The sequence below is a fragment of the Thermobia domestica genome, chromosome 3, assembly GCF_964235325.1.
Source record: "Thermobia domestica chromosome 3, izTheDome1.hap1.1, whole genome shotgun sequence".
NCBI classification, from domain to species: Eukaryota; Metazoa; Arthropoda; class Insecta; order Zygentoma; family Lepismatidae; genus Thermobia; species Thermobia domestica.
Genome location: NC_137456.1, coordinates 111,219,079 through 111,225,078, shown reverse-complemented (window position 1 = coordinate 111,225,078; position 6,000 = coordinate 111,219,079). Strand labels below are relative to the sequence as shown.

At 35.8% G+C, this 6,000-nt stretch overlaps 1 protein-coding gene across 1 annotated transcript in view; it reads left to right on the top strand.

Annotated features, from left to right (window-relative positions):
• Positions 1 to 5,257: 5,257 nt before the first annotated feature.
• LOC145680662 (annexin B9-like) overlaps positions 5,258 to 6,000 on the top strand; it is a 34,631-nt gene continuing 33,888 nt past the window's right edge. Inside the window, exon 1 of the mRNA XM_081751444.1 lies at positions 5,258 to 5,379. The gene's annotated coding sequence lies outside the window, so the exon portion shown is untranslated. The remainder of the gene's footprint in view (positions 5,380 to 6,000) is intronic.

The following is a 6,000-nucleotide window of genomic DNA, read 5'->3' as shown; positions in this document are numbered from 1 at the left end:
GAGGAGAGACGCTGAGTACTAAATGTCATTCCTCATTATTATAAATAAGTTTTAGTACAATTTTGCTCCTTGTACTTAATAAAATTCGATTCAGGGGGTGTGTGCGCCTATCAATGTTCTGCTGAAAGTAAACTTTTGGCCAACAAAACATACTGGCATTAAAATGAATCCAGAATTGAACAAAGACAGGGTTAAGCTGAAGCATGATTTACGGCATGTTATCTAACACTGTCTTTAGAAATTAACAATATTTTCACACCGTGCCTCACTTTAGATTAGTTTAGCAATACGAGGTTGTTTTACATCGGATACCGTCTTTTTCCCAGTTGGTTTGTTGGTAGTAGCATGATGTCATGATGTCCATTTTTTATCCAGCTGATGGCGTACTTTTATGCATTGAACGAGGTAATATCTGGTCCATTAACGTTTATAAAAAGAGTAAATTAGAGTGTTTTTTTTTTTTAATACAGATAAATGGTCTTTAGTATCAATATGCTGGAAGTTTAAGATGAAAAAGTCTCTCTCACTCTCTGCAGAAGAAACTGGAAGAACACTGATTTTCATGTTAAGATTTTGTAGATTTGGGTCAATATTAGGTTTCATCTTATGCTCTTGAAATTCCTGCAGAATTTTGACTGAATCATCAGAGGAAAAATTTAATTATTTTATTTTATTTATGAAATTTGAATTGCAATCTTATTTCCTGGTACTTCTCATGAGACTTGTCTAACGGTTTTGCCAGTGAGACTCCACAAAACTTACCAGTTTCTTCAAACTGACGTAATTGTTCCATGGACATGCCGCCTTTTTTCTTTCAACGCTTCCAGAACATTTACAGTTTTTTTTATTTTTAATTTTGCTTTTTACCTGCACAAGGGATGCAGACCTTTCTTGTAGAAAGAGGCTAAGGATATGTAGGGGTTCCAGCGCATCTCGAATCATGGACATTTCATAAATAAAATTCCACTTAGTGAGTTTTACGTACAAATCTGAAAATATTGCACGCTGCTGAAAGCTTCTCTGCAAATTTGTAGAAGCTTCTCGAAAGTGTTCCACTAGCGCAGGGAAGGAATTCCGCAATGCTTCTACTGAACGGTATGAACAGCCTAACCACCGTACATCAAAAACTTTAGTATATTATAGAAGCAAATACTTAGTTCTCCTTATATTAATTCAATTTCTCTCCTGTTCTTCGGGGACATTGAGTAAACACTGTGCAATCGCTCTACAAGGCTTTGAAAATGAACCATACCTGAAATCATATTTACAACGTTGTGAACAGCCAGTTCCAGCTTATGACTCATGCAGTGAAACGCGAATAATTTGGTGTCTAATTCTCGCTGGAGTAAAGAAACAGTACCATTTATTTCGCCTTGCATGTTATTTGCGCCATCAACACAAACTGTTACATGTCCTTCCCGTAATATCATTTTCGAAAGATTCATACTTTCACATATTTTAACTATGGAATCACAAACCTCTCTGTCTGTTGTGACCTATAACTCAAGTAAACCTAAAAATATATTGCTACACACCTGATTAACTATAGTATGGACAGGGCCGGCGAGAGGGAGGGGCAGGAGGGGCCAGAGCCCTGGGGCCCAGGGCCCCAAAGGGGCCCGGCGGCCGAGGATAAAGGATTACTAAATGTTGTATATTCTTACTCAGTTCGCTTTCAATCAGTGCGCTCTTTGTGTAACAATTTTTGTGTACTGTGGTCTTGCAAAGAAATGACAGGTGACCAGATCCAAGAACAAGCAGCTGCACTAGTCCAGTGATACCCAAACGATATAGTAGATGATCTTTCTGATGAACTGCATAGCCTGAAATTCAGACAATTTTGGTGAGAAAACGCTTCCACCATGGGATCTCCTAAATAACATCAAAACTTCGAATCTAGAAACTTTATTTCCAAATCTGACAGTGGCCCTTCGTATATTCGCCACAATCCCTGCTACTGTTGCTAGTGCAGAGCGATCTTTATGTTAAATAGAGTAAAAATGTTTTACGTTCTACAATGTGTCAAGGCAGATTATCAAGCTTAGGCGTGTTGGCAGTTTCAAGTGTACCAACCTGGATGCTATCATTGATGAATTCGCCCTGAAAAAGGCCAGAAAGGGAATTTTGTTGTAACTATACGTAGAAAAGGATACATTGTAACTGTAACAATTGTCTAGTAGTAATACATATAATAAATTTCTCCTACAGACAATTACTATTAATATCACATTATTAATCACACTATAATTAATTTGTGCAATATTTCATTGAAATAACTAAATTAGGCCTAATGCCTCATGTCTCTAGTTAAGGAAGACTAACTGTATAGCTTACTTCTTTATAATTATTTATAGCAACAATTTGTGTAAAGATATTCATAATACAGTGTAGGTTGGATGGTTGAGAACATTTACCTTCTCAACTTTTATTAACTATTTAATACGTTATTTTTGTATTTCCTTCACAAAATATTTAGTTTTGAGCATTGGGGGAGAACTTTTGCTATTACAAATGGATAAGTTACTTTTTTCTGCATTTTGATACCACTGTATTAAATATATTATTTTTTATTCATTTTAGTTTTGAAGCCTTCAAAAATCTTAGAACCAACAAATATAGGGTCTAAACAAAATCATAAATATAAAATTAATGAGTTTCTTTTTCAGCGAACAGTGAACATAGGCTAGGTTCAGAGTTCTTATTATTCACTTACTTGGAGATATAGCAATACTGTTTAACACGTAAATTAAACGCATTAATGATCTAATAAAGAGTTCAAAATAAGCCTTAAAGTTCATTTTAGTTTACCTCCGTCCTAAGTGCTAAGTAGGCCTACGTAAAAAGTCATAAGGGACAAGGTGACCAGAACTTTTACTTTCAAAAACGGGACGCATACAAATCGGCGACGGTGGGAGGGGGGGGAGTGACTTCCACATTGCATTTTGGGACTCAGCAGTGTTTTCAATTTACAAAATATACAAGTAAGATTGTAAGAATGATAACACAGTGTTTCTAACTTAAGTATTACCCAACAATACTTTTAACTACTTGAACACTCAGAATTCTCACTCAATTCCCACTTGAACCACAGAACACCCTATTTTCATTTGAATATTCAGAAGTTCTAGGCACGGCTGAACCTTCCCAATGAGTGTCGGTACGGAAGAGCGTAGAATTTGCATTGACCATTTATATTTTGAATAATAATTACGGGACCTATGGGTCATTTTTGCTTAAAAACGGGACATTTAGGCGTCCCGTTTGAGAATCAGAAAAAAAACGGGACAAGGGTTGAAAATAAGGGACTGTCCCGGCTAAAACGGGACGTCTGGTCACCTTGATAAGGGAGCATGTCAGGGGCCCGGGATTGCTCAACCCCGGGGCCCGCGACCGCTCTCGCCGGCCCTGAGTATGGATATACACAATGAGAACAGATTTATGAGACAGTGGTGAATTCGTCCATCATTAGCGCTAAGGGTTCATCGGAATTCGCAAGATTCCGAAATACTGGGTCATTTTTCGTTCATTTCTGTAGCTACGAAGTCAATAATATTTGAACGCGTAACATTAGAGTAGAGAACTTGTTCAAGGTGCATTCCATTTATTTCTTATTATGTAATAAGATGCACGGTAAACGACAGACGATTTTGGGCAATAACATAGGCAGTTCTAAATATCTATGTCTTCTTAACACGAATTTCATTCACAATTAACACGAAAGCCTCTTTCTTTGTGTACCGGAATTACTTGCCTTTTATTCGTCAGGAGGTTTTTCTTTATTAAAATATAGTCTAAAATCCATTTCCTTATGTTGTTTTTAAGGTGCTTGTCAACGAAGAAACTACTAATTCACAAGTGCAGTGACTGCTCAATGATAACTGAAAAGTTTTTATTATTATTATTATTATTATTATTATTATTGTTATTATTATTATTATTATTATTATTATTATTATTATTATTATTATTATTATTATTATTATTATTATTATTATTATTATTATTATTATTATTATTATTGTGCTACTCAGATGAAGTATGATAATCAGTAGTTTCAGCTGCAAGACGTTTCTTCGGAAACAATTCTATAAACAAGACCAGCATAACTCGCGACAACAACCATACTAAAAAAGTAAAGACTTGTTACTAAAATATGGAGTTGAATTATTGTACTTTAAAACAGATTGTATAGCCTAAGAAATGTGGAAAATATCTTCCCAGGCTGGGTAGATTGAATTAAACTTAGAGACAGGGAAAACAAAACTTAGAAGGGGGGAAATTCCCAGGCTTCCCTGGCTACAAATAAATCCCTGCCTAAATCCCGCGTCACACCATGATCTTATCCCTCCCTAACATTTTCGACGGATCTGTCGAGCTCCCTCGTGGCTATATGGTAAGTTTATTCACCTTTGGAGTGAGGAACCCGGTTGCATTTCCAATGAGAGCTCATGAGTTTCGGATCCTGCGTCAAGCCGTAGATCCACGTTTTATATAGGACGTTCAGAGTTCAAAGAAATCAATTAGTAAAGTTTTGAGGAAAAAAAGACATGAAATTTGTACGAAATACTTCGTTACAGGGTAAAGTTTACGCCATTCTTTCGCACTCTCAGAAACTCAAAACATTAATTTTCAAGCATAAAAATTTCATATTGGATATGATGAATGCTACATGTTGACTTTAGGCGAAGTTAGGGCTCTAGTTCGTGGCTATATAGATGGCGCAGAAGACTGGGTTCGATTCCTGGCGGGGCACAAGCGCTTTGGTTCCCATGGTAAGCTGTAGGGCTACTTCTCACATTACATCAATGATCAAGAGATGCTAAACCTGAAATTAACCAACCAAGCAGCGAGAACATTCCGTAAGAATTTGCGTTAACGCAACGCAAACTTTGCTATTTAGTTTGAAAGAATCGACATATCAGTTATGAGTTTTGTATTTTTTGTTGAGTTCCTGTACTCAAAATTTTGCGAAGAATGGTACGGAATGACCCCCACTTTATAAAATGTGTCCAATGGAAGCCATTCGCATTTCAAGTGGAAGTTTTACCGATAATTACACCGTACTGACAAATTCACATTCGCACTTGGTTCTAGTACATTATTGTGGTAACACCCCATTTTCGATGATCCTTTTAATACATATCCAATTATTGGAGTTTCTCCGTCTCATTTAATAAAGAATTCCGAAATATGCCCAGAGGCAATAGCAGTAACCACTAATCGACCGATGTAACTGGCAACATTGAATGGGGCGTGGCACGCGTCGTCTGGTTTGAAGAAGTAGAAGCTTGACATAACGACGTACGTGAGCATTAGTCATTCCTGTATTCTAGTTCGTGTTATTGCTGCACTTGCTGGTAAACTTATTCTACGAATTTGGTAGGTATATGGCACTTTTGACTATTATTTGTTGTGTAAAATTTATATAAACTTTTGAAAATCAGCTTTATATTTTAAGGTTAACTGCGTTTGAGAAAAAAAAATACCATACGATGACCTTGTAGCATATAATTATCTAAAGTATCTGAATATTATATCGTTATTTGTGGCCGGCCGTCATTTGACAGCTTTAAATATTTTCATTAATACGAGATACAAATACACTATAAACACTTTCACTGATTATGTAAATTAGCCATTAAAATCATACTTTTGTGGTGAAGTTACCGGTACAGAAAAAAGTTCTATGCAAAATTACCGATATTGATTTGTCGATTGACTTGGGTTTCCAAGCATAATATACTTCATAGTTTAAAAAAAAAAGAATGTTCATATGCCTTGATATCCAGATAAGCAGTTTTAGTAAATGAAACAGTTTTCATTAATGTTAAATACCGGTACTTCTATGTAAGTTTTTTTCTAATGGTTTAAAGCGGCAGTACATTTTATGAAAGTTGAGCTTTAATGCACGTTTTTAGAACTAATTACCATTTATTCTCAGTAGGCAGACAGTAGAATGTTATGTATGTGATTAAAGTATTATAACGAGAGGTCAAAGTA